Source organism: Artemia franciscana, chromosome 13 (genome assembly GCF_032884065.1).
Source record: "Artemia franciscana chromosome 13, ASM3288406v1, whole genome shotgun sequence".
Taxonomy (NCBI): domain Eukaryota; kingdom Metazoa; phylum Arthropoda; class Branchiopoda; order Anostraca; family Artemiidae; genus Artemia; species Artemia franciscana.
In genome coordinates this window covers 24,036,286-24,057,732 of record NC_088875.1, presented here as the reverse complement: position 1 = coordinate 24,057,732, position 21,447 = coordinate 24,036,286, and the positions used below count along the sequence as shown (strand labels likewise).

The window sequence follows — 21,447 nt, the reverse complement described above, 5'->3', positions numbered from 1 at the left end:
AGAATATCTTAATAAATGCATTTGGTTTTCACTAAAGTGTCATTGAGGCAATAGACTTTTGAATGCTTAGGGGGACAATATAACTACTTCTGTTTGTAGTAATTTCTGTTCCTTATAAGTTTGGTTAGGGTATTAATTCTACTTTTTACTTGTTTAGGGTTTATTTTTCCTTCTGTATTATTATCTGTTATTTTTAGGTTTAAAATGTTTTATTTTTTTCAATTTCTGTTTGTTTCGGTGTTCATTTATTTATTGATCAAAATTTATGTTCGTTTTATGCTTGAGCTAAAATAGGTCTTCACTTCTGCACTGCTTAAATTTCCATGCAGCTCTTCAAACACAGGTTATCACACTGGGGTCACACAGTTCTCTCTCTCTCTCTCTCTCTCTCTCTCTCTCTCTCTCTCTCTCTCTCTCTCTCTCTCTCTCTCTCTCTCTCTCTCTCTCTCTCTCTCTCTCTCTCTCTCTCTCTCTCTCTCTCTCTCTCTCTCTCTCTCTCTCTCTCTCTCTCTCTCTGTGCCTGTGTTTCTGAGCTTTGCTAGCGGGCTCTAAAAATAATGGAAACACAACGAAGTACTTCGAAAAACGCTTTTGTTGAAATAACGACATGTAAAATGTCATCATAAAAATAAAAACGAAGACTTTGAATCCATTCCATAAAATACTTCATTATGCTTTCTTTTGACATGGCACTTATTCCATTTTGGGATCATACACGAGTTTTAACATTGTTTCAAATACAGTTGCATCACACTCTTCATCATTGATATCATGGGTTCATGGAGTATATCTGTTGATAAACGATCAATGGTAGTAATAATGTTCATATGTGCTTTGTTTTCATTAATTCATATCTATACCCCGTTGTTATATTGTCTGCCAATGCTCTTTTTATGCTGCTTTCTATTTCACTGTTACCACACTGGTTTTACATAGTTTGGAGTTTTTACATATAGACAAGATTGCATTATGACATTATTGCAGCAGTAGCCCTTTCTTTTTCCCTTTGCTTTCATTTGAGTACTAATACCAGAAAGATGGCGATAGGATCTATCAACAGGTAATGTGTTACCACCTACAGTAGCAAGAAGTTGACCCTCATCGTCCACTATTAGTTTCAGGGTTGCATTGTCTTTGTGCGCTAACTTCTCTGGATGCTACTCTCACTTATCCACCATCATAAAAGTTGAAGTTTTTGGATAGTTAAAAGAAATCTAATCTCTCACTGTCCTGACAACGGAAGCATACATTTCCAATACTGTTATCACTATTACTCTTCTCATAGTTCAGATTTTGTCTTTATTGGTGTTCGCCTATACCAATTCAGGGTATATATTTGCACGTTAGTGAGTATATGTGTATGTATGTGTATGTGTATGTATATGTGTATGTATGTGTGTATGTATATGTATGTATATGTATATGTATATATATATATATATGTATATATATATATATGTATATATGTAAGCCCTATAGATAGGTAGAGTAGCTCCATAGGAGGCTTAGGCCAAGTAGGACCTTGTCCCAGTGGGGCCCATAATAGAAACTGGGAAACCCTCCCCTGGGGGTCATAATTTCAGGTGGAGGAGGAAGAAGGCCCCTCAAATGTACACTCAGCAGGGCCAACTGCCGTGTTCACGCGTCAGATGAGTTACAAACCTTCTCCCAGTAATGGGTTAAATTGCATGGTGAAGCAGAACACCATCGTGGGAGGATCCTCTATAGGAGGACAAATGCGGCAGGGCGTAAGATCCAGATTTATGGACAACGGCCTCTGTAAGGGGCTGCCTCGACCCTTTCGGGGTACCTGCAAGACTGGGAAACTTGCGGTCAATTTTTCCCACTTGAGGAGTGGCGCCCCTCGAGGAAATTATAGCCTAGTAAACAACACAGCACTCGTACGGGATTCTGATTATTGGATAATTTTCTGGGCTTGGTTTGTTTTGATGGGCGTTTTCGGGCTGAAAAACCTCTTCCTAGCTAATTTATCTACTATGGGCTGCCTCCCCGTAGTAGCATAATATTTGTAGGCATGAATATATAATGAGTCGGAGGTAATAGGCTTGGGACTGTCTGTGCAGGATTTCGACTCTTGTTGATAGAAGAGCATCGCCAAGTGCTGAAAACCATGTTGTGACCAAGATGGGCCCAGGATTGCACAAAGCCTCCAACTTACTGGAGGTCCCAGGGACTTCTTGCTGTCCGGTTCTAAGCCGGCTTAAGCGCTTCGGTGTAGAATTGAGAAGATATGTTGGTCCCCATCCTGCACTGGTATCCGGGATCACTGCTTTTCTTGAGGCCAAAATAATTTCAAAGATTTAAAGAACATGAAAATTGGAACTTGGAATGTTACGACGTTAAAAAATGACTATCGCATCGACATTTTGACTGACGAATTCAGACGGTTTGAACTGGATTTATTAGGAGTTTCAGAAACTCATATCCCAGGGGTAGGAAGCATGAAATTAGGTGACATAGAATTTGTTTACTCAGGAAGGAAGGATGGGGTACATAGACAGGGAGTAGGGCTCATGATGAATAAGGAAGCTGCTAAGTCTTGTTTAGGCTGGGAAGGTATTAATAATAGAATACTAATTGCTCATTTTATGACTAAAAAGTTTAGGGTATCAGTTATAGTAGTATATGCCCCCATTGAACCAACTGATGGAGATACTAGTGACTCAGATGAATTTTACTTACAGTTACAGGAGCAAATAGACAGGGTACCAGGTAGAAATATGGTGTTTTTGCTAGGAGATTTTAATGCCCAGGTTGGTAGAAATAGGGATAGATGGTATCCTAGCCTAGGTAATTTTGGTGTAGGAAAAGAAAACAGTAATGGCTATAGGCTTTTGCAATTTTGTAGGTATAACAACCTAGTTATAACCAATACGGGGTTTGGTCACAAAATGGCCCATAAGTTGACATGGTATTCACGTGATGGTAAGACAGCAAACCTTATTGATTATGTTATTGTAAACAGAAGACTAGCAGGATCAATACAAGATACTAGGGTGTATAGGAGTGCCGTTATTGATGTTAAAAGTAAAGATCACCATCTAGTAGTGTCTAAGGTTAATTTAAAGCTGAAATTTCGGAAGAGTAACTCCCTTCCGGAAAGTTATGATGTTGGTAGACTTCAGGATGAAAATTTGAGAAAAAAATTCCAGGAACAGTTGAGTACTAAACTTGAGGGTTTAAAATTTGACAATGTGGAAGATGGATGGAATAATTTCAGAAAAACAATTTGTGAAGTTGCTGATGGTGTCCTAGGGAAGAGTGCTAAGACAGCAACTAGGAATATTAGTGAAAAAGCTTTAGGTTTAATAGAGAGTAGAAGGGGTTTGTATAAGAATTATCTGAGCGATAGGTCGTATGAAAACAAAAGGAATGTAAAGAAAGTGGAGAAAGCATTAAAATATGAACTAAGGAGATGTGAAATGGAGGCGATGGATAAAATTGCTGAGGATCTGGAAGATGCGGCTAGACGGCATAATAGTAAAATATTATACTGGCATGTTAATAAATTGAAAGGGAGTAGCCGATCCGGACTAGTCCCAGTTAAAGATAGAAATGGGGTCACAATTAGTGATAAGGAAAAAGTTAAAGAAAGATGGGTGGAACATTTTGAGAATGTGCTAAACCGAGATACAGTTGCAGGAAAAGATATAGATGAAAATGAAAAAGTTTGTGATACCTTGGATGTGAAGGAAGATTTGTTTAGTGAGGAAGAATTAGCGACAGTACTAGAAGGATTAAAAAATAATAAGGCCCCAGGTGCTGATAGTATGATTAATGAGTTCCTTAAATATGGTGGCTCTGAGGTTAGGAATAAGCTACTGAAGATTATGAACATGATTTTTGAAAAAGGGGAAGTACCCAATGATTTTAGGAAAACCTTAATTAAACCACTGTATAAGAAAGGTGACAAGAGTGAATGTCGGAATTATCGAGGCATTAGTCTGGTCTCTGTAGGTAGCAAATTACTGAGTAATATGATACTTTTTAGACTGAGACATGCTGTAGACAAAGTTTTAAGGGAAGAACAATGCGGTTTTAGAAAAGGTAGAGGATGTGTCGACCATGTTTTCACTCTTAGGTTAATAATTGAGAAGTCCCTTCGTTGTCAAACACCTTTGGTCCTTAGTTTTATCGATTATGAGCAAGCTTTCGATTCTGTTGATAGAACAGCGTTAACAAAGGTTTTATCGTTATATGGTATACCAGAAAAATACATTAAAGTGATTTGCGCTATGTACGAGAATAATACTGCTGCGGTTAAGGTAGGAAATGAGGTTAGCAACTGGTTTTGTATTAAATCAGGAGTTAAGCAGGGTTGTGTTCTATCCCCCTTTATATGGATCATTTTGATGGACTTCGTCTTAAGGAGCACAGGAAAGGCAATTGGAGACCATGGAATCAAATGGGGAGGAAGAACGCTCCTGGACTTAGATTATGCTGATGATTTAAGCATATTAGATGAAAGTGTGAGCAAAATGAATGAATTTTTAGAGGTTTTACGAGTTCAGGGTGCTAAAATAGGCTTGAAAATTAATGTTAAGAAGACTAAGTCACTAAGGTTAGGAATAAGTGAAGATGAACAGGTGACCTTAGGTAACGAAACGATTGATCAGGTTGGGAGCTTCAGTTACCTTGGTAGTATTATTAGTAAAGATGGTGGGAGCAGTGAAGATGTTAAAAGTAGAATAGCTAAAGCTCAGGGTGTTTTTTCACAGTTAAAAAAAGTTTGGAAGAATAGAAAGATAAGCCTACAAACCAAGATTAGAATATTGGAAGCTACAGTGATGACAGTGGTCAAATATGGCTCTGAAGCATGGACACTCCGAAAAGCAGATGAAAATTTACTAGATGTTTTCCAGAGAAATTGCCTACGGATTGTTCTGGGTACCCGGCTGACTGACCGTATTTCAAACAGTAGGTTGTACGAAAAGTGTGGTTCAATCCCGCTTTCTGGGGCTATAATGAAAGAAAGGTTGAGATGGCTAGGCCACGTTCTACGGATGAAGGATGACAGATTACCGAAGATTGTCCTTTTTGGCCAACCGTCTGGGGCTACACGGAAAGCAGGTCGTCCTTGTCTGGGTTGGGAGGATGTCATAAATAAGGATTTAAAGGAAATGGGAACTTCCTGGGAGGGTGTAAAGAGGGAGGCTTTAAATAGATTAGGTTGGAGGAGGAGCGTGCGTAGCTGTGTTGGCCTCAGGCGGCTTGGTGCTGCAGTGAGTTATTAGTAGTAGTAGTAGTAATGCGATGATAATTTCGTCACGTGCTTATTCTTTCTTGCAATATTTCATCTTCACTTTTCTTAAATATGATGCAAGTGATTATCATTCCAATGTACAAAAAATACTGATTTTAACATATAATAAACTAGGTAGTGTCGATGACTAGCCATAGAGTACTACGGGGGCATCTGCATAAAAAAAAATCCGAAAACTATGTTCACCAGTCCAAAAATTTACAGTCCCAAAGAAATTCACTTGTGATATTTTTGAAATACAAAATCAAAATGGTATGCATATGTTACTCGTGATTTTTTGGTAGAGAAAAACCATATCTGTAATGACATATTTTTTTATTAGTTTTTTTTCATTTTTTGTTTCAATGTTAATAAAATTCTATTCTTGGTGCCTTTTAATATAATACATTAAAAATTCTACTTTATATTAACTTAATTTAGGATTCCTATTAAATGTAAAACGGTTTCTTTCAACCTAAAAAAAAATTCATATTGTTGTCATTAGACTACTGAATATTAATAAAAATCGAATATATGTTAATCATGTCCTGACAGGAATATGTAAATGAGATGTCGACTCGCAAGTAGGTCATTGCTATAGTTTAGTATAGGCAATCATTAGTGCCCAAGTAATGATGTAATGCCCGGAGTGCATACAACCTTTCGAAATCCAACAGTTCGTGGTAACGAACTGTAGTAAGGAGCGACCCGGCTCAATAGTAACCAAAACTCTAAAAAAAGGAATTTTGATACCAATAGCTACATCAAAAGAATCGAATTTTAAGTCCGATTTTAAATATATAAATTTCATGAAGTTTAGTCTTACTCATCAAAAGTTACGAGCCTGAGAAAATTTGCCTTATTTTAGAAAATAGGGGGAAACAACCCCTAAAAGTCATAAAATCTTAACGAAAATCACACCATCAGATTCAGCATATCAGAGAACTCTATAGTAGAAGTGTCGAGCTCCTATCTACAAAAATGTGGAATTTTGTATTTTTTGCCAGAAGGCTGAACACGGATGCGTGTTTATTATTTTTTTTCCAGGGGTGATCGTATCGACCCAGTGGTCCGAGAATCTTGTGAGAGGGCTCATTTTAGCGGAAATGAAAAGTTCTAGTGCCCTTTTTAAGTGACCAAAAAATTGGAGGGCACCTAGGCCCCCTCCCACGTTAATTATTTTTCCGAAGTCACCAGATCAAAATTCTGAGATAGCCATTTTATTCAGTGTATTCAAAAAACCTTATAACTATGTTTTTGGGGACGACTTACTCCCCACAGTCCCCGTGGGAGGGGCCACAACTTACAAACTTTGACCAGTGCTTACACATAGTAATGGTTATTTGGAAGAGTACAGACGTTTTCTCGGGGATTTTTAGGTTGAGGTGGGGGGTTGAGAAGAGGGGGACATGTTGGGGGAACTTTCCTTGGAGGAATTTGTCTTGGGGGAAGAAAAGATTCAGGAAGGGAGAGCAGGATTTTCTAGCATTATTTAAAAAAACAATGACGAAATAAATCTGAAAAAGTTTTTTTTCAACTGAAAGTAAGGAGAGGCATTAAAACAAAACAAACAGAAATTTTTACGTGTATGATGGGATCACCTCCTCCTAATACCTCGCTCTTTACGCTAAAACATTTTTAGTAATTTCTACTATTTATTCTACGGCTTTTGTGATTCAGGGGTCATTCTTATGAAATTGGGACAAGATTTAAGCTTTAGTGTAAAGAACAAGGTACTGACGAGGGGTTGAATCCCTTCATATACGTAATAGAAACATGAGAATATAGAAGTTTGTTACGTAAGCTAATTTGTAAGTTACGTATATCTTTTACTAATAAACATTCGTAAAAATTAAAAGTTCTAGTTGCCTTTTTAAGTAATCAAAAAATCGGAGGGCAACTAGGCCTCCTCCCCCGCTCATCTTTTTCTCACAATCACTCGATCAAAACTAAGAGAAAGTCAATTAGCCAAAAAATAAAAATGCAAATTTCGTTTTAATTATTCATCTGTGGAGAGCCAAAATCAAAACATGCTTTGATTCAAAAACGTTCAGAAATTAAATAAAAAAACAAGTTTTTTTAACGGGAAGTAAGGAGCAACATTTTACTGTTTTAAAAAGTAGAATTAAGATAAAGAGTCAAACTTTAGCGTAAAGAGTGGGGCTTTGATGAGAAGCAGCTCTTTCATATACGAAGTAATTTCTGTTCGTTTTAAGTTTTAATGTTGCTCCTTAATTCCCGTTAAAACAATCTTTTTTTATTTAACATTCAAAAGAGATGTACCCTCTGTAGTTTAATCTAACATTTAAGTAGGATAAGCCTCAGGCTTAGTGTATGTAGTATAGGCAAGCCTTAGTGCTCAAATAAGGGTGTAAACTCTGGACGTATGCAGACCATACTACTGATATTTCAAAAGAATAGTCTTTTTATGCTGATTTCAAATATATAAGTTTCATTTAAGTGTTTTTTGGCCAGGGGTGATTGTAATGATCCATTGGTTCTAGAATATCGTAAAAAGCTCATTTGAAGGGAAATTAAAACTTCTAGTGCCCTTTTTAAGTGACCTAAAAAGTCGGAGAGTTACTAGGTCCCCTCCCATGCCTGTTTTTTCTCACAATCGTCTGATCAAATTTTGAGATAGTCATTTGGTTCAATATAGTTGAAAGGCTGGATAATTTTGTCTTAAGATATATCATGACCCCCCACAGCCCCGGCGAAAGGTCTTTAAGTTACAAAATTTGCCCATTGTTAGCGTATAGTATTTGTTATTGGGAAGTATGCATACATTTTTCAAGTAGGAAAGGGGGAATTTTCTGCTTGTGGGACGCGTATAATTTTCCATGATGAGGTTAATTTCAAGGGGGTGAATTTTCAGGGGAAATTTTACGCTGTGGGAATTATCCAGAATTCCTATACGAAGTTTTTCTTATGTCCAGCTTTCTCTTTGCCGGCTCGACTTTGCTCGTGGAAATGTTAAGGGTAAATATCCGGGTAAACTTTCAAACTTTCACCCAGATTGAATTGTCTAGAGAATAAATCGGCGGAGAGGAGGGATTTTTCCGTGGAGGTGTAGTCAGATTTTCTGGTATTATTTAAAAAACGATTAGAAATTGAATGAAAACAAGTTTTTTTCACCTGAAAGTTGAAAGCATCATTAATCTTATAACGAACCGGAATTATTAAGTGTATAAGGGGGGTTGCTACTCCTCAATATCTCGTTCTTTACGCTTAAGTTTCAATTATGTCGCAATTCTTTAAGAACGGCTCCTGAAGCACTATCTTCGCTAAATTAGAGCAATAAGAGGCTTTTTATCGGTAAAAAAAAAACTTTAGCTTAAAGAGCAAGGTGTTAAGGAGAAGCAACCCCCCTCATATATGTAATAATTTATGTTCATTTTAAGTTTTAATGACGCTCCTTACTTTCAGTTGAATTTTTTTTGTTTTTTTAATCATTAAGAGAGTCAAGAGTCAACGTCTTAGAGTGGCTAAGGCTATATTGTCTAGAGCGGCTAAGGCGATATAAGCTTGGGATACTTACAAGTCATTGCATTTGCTTCTTTTTCTAGCTGCTATTTAAAAAATAGATTTTAGAAGACAGTTATGCACATAATGTAATTCTTGGGAGTTGTGTTCCTCGATGAATGCAAATGGAAAAGTTTTGAAATTTTGCCTGTTTATAGAAGATGGATAAACTTCAGCTATAAACGAATTTACCAGCATAAATTGAAATGCTGGACTTGGAAGCCAAGTTTTAGTATTGTAATGAAAAATTCCAAACTTGTGTGGCAAGTCATTTGTCCGGATATATATCGTGTTTGTAGTTTGATTATTGCTCTCATCAATTTGATATCAGGTTTCTAAGAGACTTGCCTAACTTTTTCATTTTGTCATGCTTTCAAATCCTCTTTTTTAATGTAATTTTAAAAAAAAACTAATTTTTTTAGCTGAAAGTAAGGAGCGACATTAAAACTTAAAACGAACAGAAATTACTCCGTATATAAAATGGGTTGTCCTCTCCGCAATCCCTCGCTCTTTACGCTAAAGCTTTTAGTTGTTTTAAAAAGTAGAATTGTGGCAAAGAGTCAAACTAGCGTAAAGAGCGAGGGATTGCGGAGGGGACAACCCATTTTATATACGGAGTAATTTCTGTTCGTTTTAAGTTTTAATGTCGCTCCTTACTTTCAGCTAAAAAAATTAGTTTTTTTTTTAATTTCTGAACGTTTTTGAATTAATGCATGTTTGGTTTTGGCTCTCCGTACATAAATTATTAAAATGAAATTTGCATATTAATTCTCTCTTTGGCTAAATGGCTTTCTCTTAGTTTAATTTTTAACGAACGTTTTTATTAGTAAAAAATATACGTAAATTAAGAATTAACTTACGTAACAAACTTTCATAATCTTATATTTTTATTATGTATACGAGGGGGTTTGTACCCTCGTTAATACCTCGCCCTTTACACTAAATCTTAAGTTATATCCCAATTCTTTAAGAATGACCCCTGATTCAGAAAGGATGTAGAATAAATAGTTGAAATTACTAAAAATACTTTAGCATAAAGAGCGAGATATTTATCTCCTCCTAAATACCTCGCTCTTTATGCTAAAGTATTTTTAGAACCCCTCATATGCGTAATAATCTCTGTTCGTTTTAAGTTTCAATGCTACTCCTTTCTTTCATTTGAAAAAAACTTTTCATGTTTATTTTTCATTGTTTTCTTATAGTAATGCTAGAAAATCATGCGCCCTTTTCCTTGAATTTTTCTTCCCCCATGACAGATTCCTCCAAGGAAAGATCCTCCAACATAGCCCCTCCCCTCAGCCCCACCCCCAAACAAAATAAAATCCCCCTGAAAACGTCTGTACACTTCCCAATAACCATTACTATATGTAAACACTGGTCAAAGTTTGTAACTTGCAGCTCCTCCCCCAGGGATTGTGGGGGAGTAAGTCATCCCCAAAGACATAGTTATTATGGTTTTCGACTATTCTGAACAAAATGACTATCTCAAAATGTTGATCCGTTGACTTTGAGAAAAAAATGAGCGTGGGAGGGGGCCTAGATGCCCTCCAATTTTTTGGTCACTTAAAAAGGGCACTAGAACTTTAAAACGAAAAAATATTTATTGACCAGTAGCCTTCATAATGGAAAGGAGAATATTTTATTTGAGAGCCCTGAGACGACAGATCTGTTGGATACCCATTCTCTGCCCCTTTATTTGCATCAAAACTACAATAAATTACATCCTGTTATACATGTTATAAACCCAAGACACGGTTTCCTTTATTATTTCAATCAGATACTATTTTAAACTGGATTAATTAAAAAAAACAAAGTCATTAAAACTTTAAAACTTAAAACGTTAAAACTTAAAGTGAACGGAAGTTATTACGTATATGAAAGGGGTTGCCTCCTCCTCAACACCTCATTCTTTACGCTAAATGTTTTAGTACTTTTCAAAAAGCTTTTTATTGTTTTAATACAGGAGGCATCCTTAAAGAATTGGGGTAAAATTCAAATTTTACCGTCAAGAGCGAGGTGTTGAGGAGGAGGGAACTCCCTTCATATACGTAATTAGGTCTGTTCGTTTAGGTTTCAATGCTGCTACTTACTTTCTGTTGAATTTTTTTTATTTGATTTCTGATCGTTTTTTAAATAATCCCAGGAAATGTTGCCCCACCTCCACTAAGAAATACTCCTCTCCACGGGAATATCCTCTAATCAAGTCTATTTTGCTGAAAATTTACCCAGGGTAATTACCCTTAAGAACTCCATGCGTAAAATGGAGATGGGAAAGAGAAAGCAAGATATATAGAAAGAATTTTGAACAGGAATCCTTGCAAATTCTCCCAGTATGCAATTTCCACTTAAAGTTTTACCCCCTGGAAAATTTTCCCGTGGAAAAACCCCAGCAAAAAGAACATGTCCCCGCCCCACGCTAGAATGTATGCATGCTTCCCAATGGCAAATACTACGGGGATTCCACCTTTTTTCAGAAATCAGGCAAATTTTCTCAGGTTCGTAGCTGTTAATGGGTAAAACTAAACTTAATGAAACTTATATTTTTGAAATCAGCATAATAAGCCAATTCTTTTGATTTATCTATTGGGATCAAAATTCCGTTTTCTTCCGAACTGTAACTAAGGAGCCGGGTCCCTCCTTACTTACAGTTCATTACCACGGACTGTTTGATTAGATGCGCTCCTGGACATACTGGATTCACTATTATGGTTTCATTCTAACGTAATTTGACTTTTTATTGAATTTTATTTGACTGAATTTCCAAGGAAAGTATGTCAAAGGTAAATGCAGATAACACCTAGAACAGGAATAACGTTGATTTTAATCTATAAACTAATCTAAAGACACAGTTTTTTTTTCGTAGAAGTAAAGATTGAATTTGAAACTTAAAACGAATCACTATTATCTCTTTGCAGATCACTCAATATATATCTACAAAATTTGCTCAAATAAACTGAATCGTGATAAGCAGATTTTTGAAATAAGCCCGTTCTTGAAAAAACAAAGCCGACGTAAAAAAAAACACAATATTCTTTTGGGATCAGATAACTCCATGCAAAAAAATAAAAAAAAATTTCTAAGCCTTTCAAAAGGCTCACATATCATGATATTGTTAACTTGTGGCATATGGTTATAATTCTCTGTAACACTTAAGCAAGCTTCAGTTTTCAGTAAAGCGCTAGTTTTGAGAATTCTACACATATCACAAAATATCAAGATCCAGTTTGAAAAACCTTCCTTTTTAAATTAATTTTCGCTCTTTTTTCAGAACAAACAAAATAACACTTAAAAAAAGAAATCTCTTTGGTTTAGGTGATGAAACTAATAAATTCAATAAGATTTTTGTTTAAATACAGGACATAAAGCTTTTAGGCTACTTCCTTATCCCCTCATTCATATCATATGACATATATCATATGATACCATACGATGGACTTCTTAAAACGAATTCAAAATGAACATATGGAAAGTGGTATTAGCTTTTAAAATAGTGATTAAACACCTCTCTGTTATTTTGCGTTAATCTGCTAGCCTAGAAGAAAGAATTAGATATAAATGAGGGAATGCATGCCAACCATACCAAAAAAGCAATTTTTATGATTTCTCGTGATGGGGAAGGGACTCAACATCCCGTTAAAGGCATTAGACCATGGAAGATCGATTAGATATCTTAGAATTGAATTCCTAGGCATTTTCATTCTCTTTTGGCAACAATTGAAATTTTCTGCCGCAAAATGGCAGAAAACTCATCCTCGCTGTGGCACGATCAATTTTGTTTAAAAAAGGTTAGTATCTTCTGATGACTGATCTACAGTCTTGATCTACAGTAATGAATTATTAAATATTTAATTAAATATTTTATAAATTAATAGTTATGATATGCCCAATATCATATGCTATTAACAATCAATAACCTCTTTGTTGCTAAACATCAGAGTCCCTTTTTTATATGATTATATAAAAAAAACTAGTTTTTTAAACTGAAAGTAAGGAGCGATATTAAAACTTAAAACGAACAGAAATTACTCCGTATATGAAATGGGTTGTCCTCTCCGCAATCCCTCGCTCTTTACGCTAAAGCTTTTAATTGTTTTAAAAAGCAGAATTGTGGCAAAGAGTCAAACTTTAGCGTAAAGACTTTACTGTGGCACTTTACTGTGGCAAGATTCTTTTTATTACTTGAGAATGGAAATATATATTGTGATTTTCGTTCAAATTAGTCCTCTTCTAATATTCAACAGTCACTGGTTCGTTGTGATCGTCCCTGGGGAAAAAGGAAACATCAGTGATTCCCATGCAAAAAAGTGAGTTTCCTTGTTGTTCAAAGTGGAGGACTGTTCTTCGCCTGTAATGGATTGGTGACTATTGTGATCGTAATGGTGCATTTGTTGTTTCAATTTGACATCATCTTCAAGGGATTTAAGGCTTCCTATCAAATTTCCATGAGTTTGTTTTTGCGATAAACTTTCGCCATTAAGATTAACCAAATTAACAGTTACTAATTCTGATTAAGGCTCAAATGATAATTTTTTATCACTGGATAATTTTTCTTTTTCAAAACGCCCTTTTAAACTTTTGGTTACTACGGGCTGTGGTTCGCTCTTTACTAGGTTGCAGCTATCGCTGCAACCATGATGTATGTCTAATGAATTCCAGATATTTGATTTTGTATGGCAAAGTTACAAGTGAAAGGAATTTGTTGTTTAAGAAATTTTTCAAAATAGAACCCAATCAGTGCCAGATCTAGGGTTTAGGGAGGGGTGACAATAACTGCATAGAATTTTTCGCCTTATCCCGACTACCCTCAAGTTTTTGATCTTATTAAAAACGATTTCTCTGTCTACATTTGAAGATAATTAATTTAGTCTGAGGGAGGTAAACTACTATGCAGATATATTTTAAATTAAATATTTAATATATAGAGTTGGCCAGTTTATTTTTTTTAATATAATGCGTTCTGGGCGGCCTGTATTCCATAATTCTCGGTTGTAGTCTCCAAATTTTGTTACTAAAGTATTATATTTTCATGAGATTTTGGTATATTTCATTATGATTAACCTAACCTCACTTCTTGAGTATGGTCGGGATAACATGTAAGTACCTGTTGATTCACTTGACATTTTGACTGGAAGTATTGGTATAAGCAAAAAAAAAATAAACAAAATTAAATGGAGCCTGACACAAGGGGGGCTATATTCCTAATTCTTCTGGGCTGATGTGCAAGAGGGCTTTGCGGCAAAACCTTCCTTTCTGTATGCATAGAAATAATAGATTTATCATCCTTGTATATTCCTAAAAAAGGAATCGAACCAAGAAAAAAAAGACGTAGGATTGACAAAAATAAAAAGTTTGATTAGGAAGAGCATTATGTTTCGGATGAATAACTGGAAAGTGAAGACCCGCCCGCTTTCTATTTCTAGAGACAGTTGAAAGCTGTTTCAATCTATTTCTTATCCCTATATCTATTCCTCTGACTCTGGTATTACGGTCAGTTTTTCTAACCGTGGCATTTTCTGGTATTTGATAATGGTTAGAATCCTGCCCTATATTGGACCTCAAAGTTAGAAACCTAGACTTACTTTTGAATTAGAATATGAACAAGATTTTGCTCTTATATCATTTTGTCCTTTGACTTAAAGAATCTTCCGCGTCGAAGCGTGTAGTATTTTTTACCGAAAAATATAGAAAAAGATAAGAGATTGAAAGGTAATTAAGACTATATAACTAAAACATGAATACGCCCCTTGACAATTCGGGTTTGAAAACCTCTTGCCCCCCGCCGAAAAAATTACTAGAAATTTGCCCCTAAAGGCGAATACAAGGGTGAATAACTGAGCAACTACAGCTCCTCTTCCCTGTGGAATACCGAAAATACATAAGCAGCGTAGAAATTAAGTCAGAAAAAAAATATCTTCATCAGATTAAGATTTATTTTGTAAATAAATCCTTCTGATATGACTTGGCTTTTCTTATTGTTTGCAATTTCCATATATTCGTTCCGTTTTATCCTAGTTAGGTTAATAAATTCGAATGTTTATTTCTCTAGTTAAAGTGAACTAAAGTTTGCCTCTCTCTTTTATTAGAATGAGTTGAGACAACTTCACTTTTCAGTGTAAAGGGGGAACTTTCAATCCAATTTAGAAGAGAAAAACAAATTGAATTCAGGATAAGTAACTTTCTAGTTGAATTTTTCGAATTTTCAGGAAATTGAAGAAAGAAAAAATGCCATCTCATCAAAAGTTCCAGAGCAATTTTCTTTAAGTATTGATCTTCTGAAAAAAAGACAGTTTTTGACTACCTAAACTTTTCGTATTTGAATTTTAATATTGAAAATTTTGGGAACTAACTTACGACCACCACTTCCATGACGTGCCACTGGAAAAAAAAATAATAAAACAGTAGAGCCTTATTTTCTTAAATCTTTTAAGAATTAAAATGTCTCAGGTAAAGAATTTAAAAAATGAATATAACTAGTAGTCATTCTTCTCAATACATATTAAATATTGCAATATCAATTTCAATAATTCTGTAAAATGATTACTTTCTTTCATTTATTTTTTGGGAGGGGGTCTCAGAACAAATAAACCACTTGGTGTGACTTTGAATAGCTTCTTATAAGCCTAAAATGTTCACTTTGGCTTTTTACTTAAAAAAAAAAAAAAAAAAATTCTGGCTGATTAATTAATTTTGTGCCTATACTCATGCCTATGCTCAAGTTCGGGATTGGAAGAACTTTCCAAAATTACTGTGAAGAACCTTGCTAGGGGATAACTTAATTTTTTCGGGGGCCAAACCTCGGCATTTGAGCAACAGATGTTTTTTGGCACCAAAATGTTTATAAAAATCTACTTAATAGTATAATCTTTGTATGCTTTTGTATACTTTGAAACATATTCAAACTTCTTTTTAATTTTGTTTTCCCTGTTTTAACTTTACGAGTTTTTATCGTTTGACTTTTTATGGATTGCAATTCTATAATTTTGTACTGACACCAAAGCGCGAATTCGTCCCTTTTGGGCTTGTGACTTCCGCTTTTTTGAAATGAAATCTTATCTTATCTCTTATATCCAAAATTGGCCAAAGTTGGCCGTGCAGAACCATTCCTTTTTTCAGAGAAAAGAGGTACAAAAGGGGGACATTTCGAATTTAGTTTCTGTAATATTTTCTGGATTAAAAGGTCGTTTCCTATCAATTCAAGTTCGTAAGATCGAAAATGACATCAGAACTGGAATATTCTATTGCCTAGTACCCCATTTCCACCCAAGCAGGGTCAGAGGGGGACGAAGCATCAGAATCTTAGTTTGTGTAGTATTTTGTGAATTGAAAGGTTGTTCTCATTAATCCAGTCTGGGGAGGTCAATAATGACATTAGAATTCGAAAATTTATCACTTAGTACCCCATTTCCCTTTTTTGAATTATTTGATATATTATTATAATAAGTAGTTTAACTTGTCCGAATTGATTCTTTTGAGATGTCCGAATTGATTCTTTTAAGATTGATTCATTATTGTGCGTTATCATATCCAAATCCTTGCCAGTCAAGTCTTTTTGCAAGAGTTGGAGGTAAAGCCCCCAATAAAGAAATTTTAGATGCTAAATTTTCAAGGTTTCTGTGAGATGATCTCCAGATTAAAATAAAAACAAGGATAGATTGGGTAGTTTATCCACCCGTTAGATCTTTTCATTCGGAGAAATAAATGTAAGTGACTCTCGTCAATAGTAGCCGAAAATAGTAGGGATGATAGAAAATAGCAAGACTAAAACTTGAAAGGAACAGAAATTACCCTAAATGTGATCAAGTTTTACGTTTTTTGCGAATAAAGGTACGTCCATCTTTCACTTCCAACTGTGCAAAATAACTATGGCCAATATTCTCAACAACCCTTTCAAAGCTATGCCATTTTCTGTGGAAAAATCTGGTACTTCGGTTTAAAATGAGAGAATTAACAAAACCGAACGAATTATCAGTTGAAAATTTATGCAAAAACTTAATACTGAAGTCTGTATTGTTTTGAAAAAAACTATTTACACTTGTATGGTCAGACCAAATTTCTATAATTGAAACCTTGATTTATATACGTGATGAGCAGGCACGTACGCAGGAATTTTTTTCGGGGGGGGGGAAAATCTCGTAACAGCAGATATAAAGTAGCACTTTTTTTTATTTAGTAATGCAAAAAGCACGTATATCGGAAAATACAGATTAACTTTAATCTGTAGTATTGTAGCGGATGGGGGGGGGGAAGAAGACTGAAGCCTCAAAAATACGTTTTAGGCTCAGGTTATGTTCGTAGCGATTTAGAACCAGTGATGAATCTATTATATCCCACTGAAAGGGAAATTTTAGGGTTAACAGTGCAATATGGGTGCTGTGGGGGGTAGTTCTTTTATTGCAAAAACATAGATTTTAATGAAAAATGATAGTTTCTATAATTGATCCATTAAAAGCTGTACTTTATCCTAAAAAGGGGGGATAAACGCCCTAATATCCAGGATAATTTTATTTTACTGTGAACTTTCTTTACAAAAAAACAAAACAAGAGCTAAGAGCTCATATGGCACTTGTGACGAGGCGAGAAGAGCTAAGAGCCAAGAGATCATATGGTATGAGCTCTAACAAAATTCTATGAATCAATAGATTGATTTAAAAAGGAAAATAAGAGGCTTAATGCCGGTCAAGATTTAAAATAAGAGCTCTGAGTCACAAAGTCCTTCTAAATATCAAAATTCATTAAGATCCGATCACCCACTCGTAAGTCATAAATACCTAATTTTTTCTAATTTTTCCTCTCCCTTTTGCCCCCCAGATGGTCGAATCTGGGAAAACGACTTTATCAAGTCAAATTGTGCAGCTCCCTGACACGCCTACCAATTTTCATCGTCATAGCACGTCCAGAAGCACCGAACTCGCCAAATCACTGAACCCCTACCCCAACTCCCCCAAAGAGAGCGAATCCAGTACGATTCTGTAAATCACGTATCAAGGACATTTGTTTATTCTATCCACCAAGCTTCATCCCGATTCCTACACTCCAAGTGTTTTTCCAAGATTTCCCCCTCCAAATCCCCACAATGTCAAAAGATCTGGTCGGGATTTGAAATAAGAGCTCTGAGACATGAATTCCTTCTAAAAATCAAATTTCATTACGATCCGATCATCTATTCGTAAGATATAAATACTCCAATTTTCATGTTTTCCAAGAATTCCGGTTCCCCCCTCCAACTCCCCCGAATGTCACAGGATCTGGTCGGAATTTGAAATTAGAACTTTAAAGCACAAGATCCTTCTAAATATCAAATTTCATTAAGATCTGGTCACCCTTTCGTAAGTTACAAATACCTCAATTTTCAAAATTACCCCCCCCCCCCAACTCCACCAAAGAGAGCAGATCCGGTCCAGTTATGTCAGTCACGTATCTTAGACAGGTTTATATTCTTCCCATCCAGTTTCATCCTGATCTCACGCTTTAAGTATTTTCTAAGATTTCCGGTCCCCCCAACTGCCCCCCCCAATTACGCTTGATCCGGTTGAGATTTAAAATAAGATATCGGAGTTACGAGGTCCTTCTAAATATAAAGTTTCATGAAGATCCGATCACTCCTTCGTAAGTTAAAAATACGTCATTTTTCTTATTTTTCAGAATTACCTCCCCCCCCCCGCAATTGAGCGGATCCGTTCCAATTATGTAAATCACGTATGCAAGACTTCTGCTTATTTTTCCAACCAAGTTTCATCCCAATCCCTCCAATCTAAGCGTTTCCCATCATTTTAGGTTTCCCCACCCCAAACTTCCCCCAATGTCACCAGATCCGGTCAGGATTTAAAATAAGAGCTTTGAGACACAATATCCTTCTAAAAATCAAATTTCATGGAGATCCAATCACCCCGTTCGTAAGTTAAAAATACCTCATTTTTCTAATTTTTCAGAATTAACCCCCCCCCCAACTACCCCAAAAGAGAGCGGATCCGTTCTGGTTATGTCAATCATGTATCTAGGACTCGTGTTTTTTTTTCACCAAGTTTCATCCCGATCCCTCCACTCTAAGTGTTTTCCAATGTTTAGGTTTCTCCCTCCCAACTCCCTCCCCCCCCAATGTCACCAGATCCGGTCGGGTTTAAAATAAGAGCTGTGATCCACGATATCCTTCTAAATTCGATATCCTTCTAAAAATACGTCATTTTTCTTATTTTTCAGAATTACCTCCCCCCCCCCCGCAATTGAGCGGATCCGTTCCAATTATGTAAATCACGTATGCAAGACTTCTGCTTATTTTTTTCCAACCAAGTTTCATCCCAATCCCTCCAATCTAAGCGTTTCCCATCATTTTAGGTTTCCCCACCCCAAACTTCCCCCATTGTCACCAGATCCGGTCAGGATTTAAATAAGAGCTTTGAGACACGATATCCTTCTAAAAATCAAATTTCATGGAGATCCAATCACCCGTTCGTAAGTTTAAAAATACCTCATTTTTTTCTAATTTTTCAGAATTAACCCCCCCCCCCCCAACTACCCCAAAGAGAGCGGATCCGTTCTGGTTATGTCAATCATGTATCTAGGACTCGTGTTTTTTTTCCACCAAGTTTCATCCCGATCCCTCCACTCTAAGTGTTTTCCAATGTTTAGGTTTCTCCCTCCCAACTCCCCCCCCCCAATGTCACCAGATCCGGTCGGGTTTAAAATAAGAGCTGTGATCCACGATATCCTTCTAAATATCAAATTTCATTGAGATCCGATCACCCGTTCGTAAGTTAAAAATACCTCCTTTTTTTATTTTTCAGAAATACCCCCCCCCCCCCCAACTACCCAAAAGAGAGCGGATCCGTTCCGTTTATGTCATTCATCTATCTAGGACTTGTGTTTATTTTTCCCACCATGTTTCATCCCGATCCCTCCACTCTAAGTGTTTTCCAAGTTTTAGGTTTCCCCCTCCCAACTCCCCGCCCCCATCACCAGATCCGGTCGGGATTTAAAATGAGAGCTCTAAGACACGATATCCTTCTAAACATCAAATTTCATTGAGATCCTATCACCCGTTCGTAAGTTGAAAATACCTCATTTTTCTAATTTTTAAGAATTACTCCCCCCCCCCCAACTACCCCAAAGAGAGCAAATCAGTTCCGATTATGTCAATCATGTATCTGGGACTCGCTCTTATTTTTCCCATCAAGTTTCATCCCGATCCCTCCACTCTTAAGTGTTTGTGATGTGACTATGTGCTGGTGCATAGGGTCACACATGTTCTGTAACATTAGGGTTATCGTACATAATTGTAAGTTCATGTACCTTCGTTTAATAGATTTTGGGATGAATTTAGCAAATTAAGTTAAAATCAGGTAATATTCTCTGAAATGTGGACAATATCTAGTACTGATTCTATGGGTCGTGGAATTTACGTAAATTGCCATTTGATTTTTTTAGGACTCTACTTGAGTTTAAAGATTTACCACACGCTTCTAATCTACAACGTAATAAGTGCACGAACTAATGTATTTATCCCTCTGAGAGGTGATATGTCTTCTTGATACTCCTCATAGTTACAATATGCCCAGGTACTGCTTCACTATTAACAATCAATAACCTCTTTGTTGCAAAACATCAGAGTCCCTTTTTTATATGAAACTTAGAACTTTCAATTCGAGAAAGATTTTAATGTTGTTTTCTTCACTGTTTTTATGATCAAATGCCGTCATAGTTATAGTCTAATTTTTTTATTCACAGAACGCATAAAACTATTATTGTTTCTCGTAAAAACTCCCAGCTTTGCCTGGAAATTGCGAAAGGAGTATATCCTTTTTGAATGATTTTGGTCTAAAAAAAAGAAGACTCAATCAACGTTTAATCTTAAAAAAAATTGGTAATTTTTTTGGTGAGTTGGAAATGATCTGTTTTTCACCAATGTTGCCTCCTTAGGGGCAACTTAGTAAAGAACGAACCTTAGCCCATAATAACCGAAAATTCAAAAATTAAGTAAAAAGATAAACTCGTCCTAAATACAAATGTTTCTACTTTTGATGTTTGTACTTTCTTTTGAATTATCTTAGTAGGTCCTCATAAAGTTCGTCAATGGATTTCGTTCAAAACCGTCGCGTTTTGATTATAAAGATTAATAAAAAAAAACAAGGTCTGCATTTCTTTTAATAATACGCAATAGCTAGATATAAACGGATACAATCATAACTGTTTGATCGTGTTTTTCTTTCTTTGTTTTGCACAAACCCAACCTTGTTCTGTAAGACAATAGCCTTTTTAAAAAATTGCGCTTGCCAGAGGTGTAAATCTAGATTTAAAATATATATTATTAATCAATTTTTACAATCAACTTTTTAGTTGACAGTCAATTTTTAGTCTGGCTTGTAGACACTTGGAAATCCCTCCACAGTTCACGCACTCCTGCCGAAGGAGTAAACTGTTCCTAAATGAGGTTCTTCCAGTCATTTCTGGTTTCTTTAGTAAGTTTTTCGGAGGATTGTTGTTGTTCTATACACATTATTATGTAGTTACAGGGTTGTGTCTAAAAGTATTTCTTGCAGATCTTTTTTCTCTGATGGCTTTTCACACTTGTTGTTCCTACAAGGGGTAGGATTAGTTTTCCTCGGTTTAGGCTTTAGAGATCCAAAAACATTTTACTTTATACTATAGCCAAGCTGACCAAATTTTGA

General features: G+C 35.9%; 1 protein-coding gene across 3 annotated transcripts in view; it reads left to right on the top strand.

Moving 5' to 3' along the window:
- LOC136034691 (TOX high mobility group box family member 3-like) overlaps window positions 1-21,447 on the top strand; it is a 138,263-nt gene that overhangs the window by 72,486 nt on the left and 44,330 nt on the right. The gene's annotated exons all lie outside the window — the stretch shown is intronic.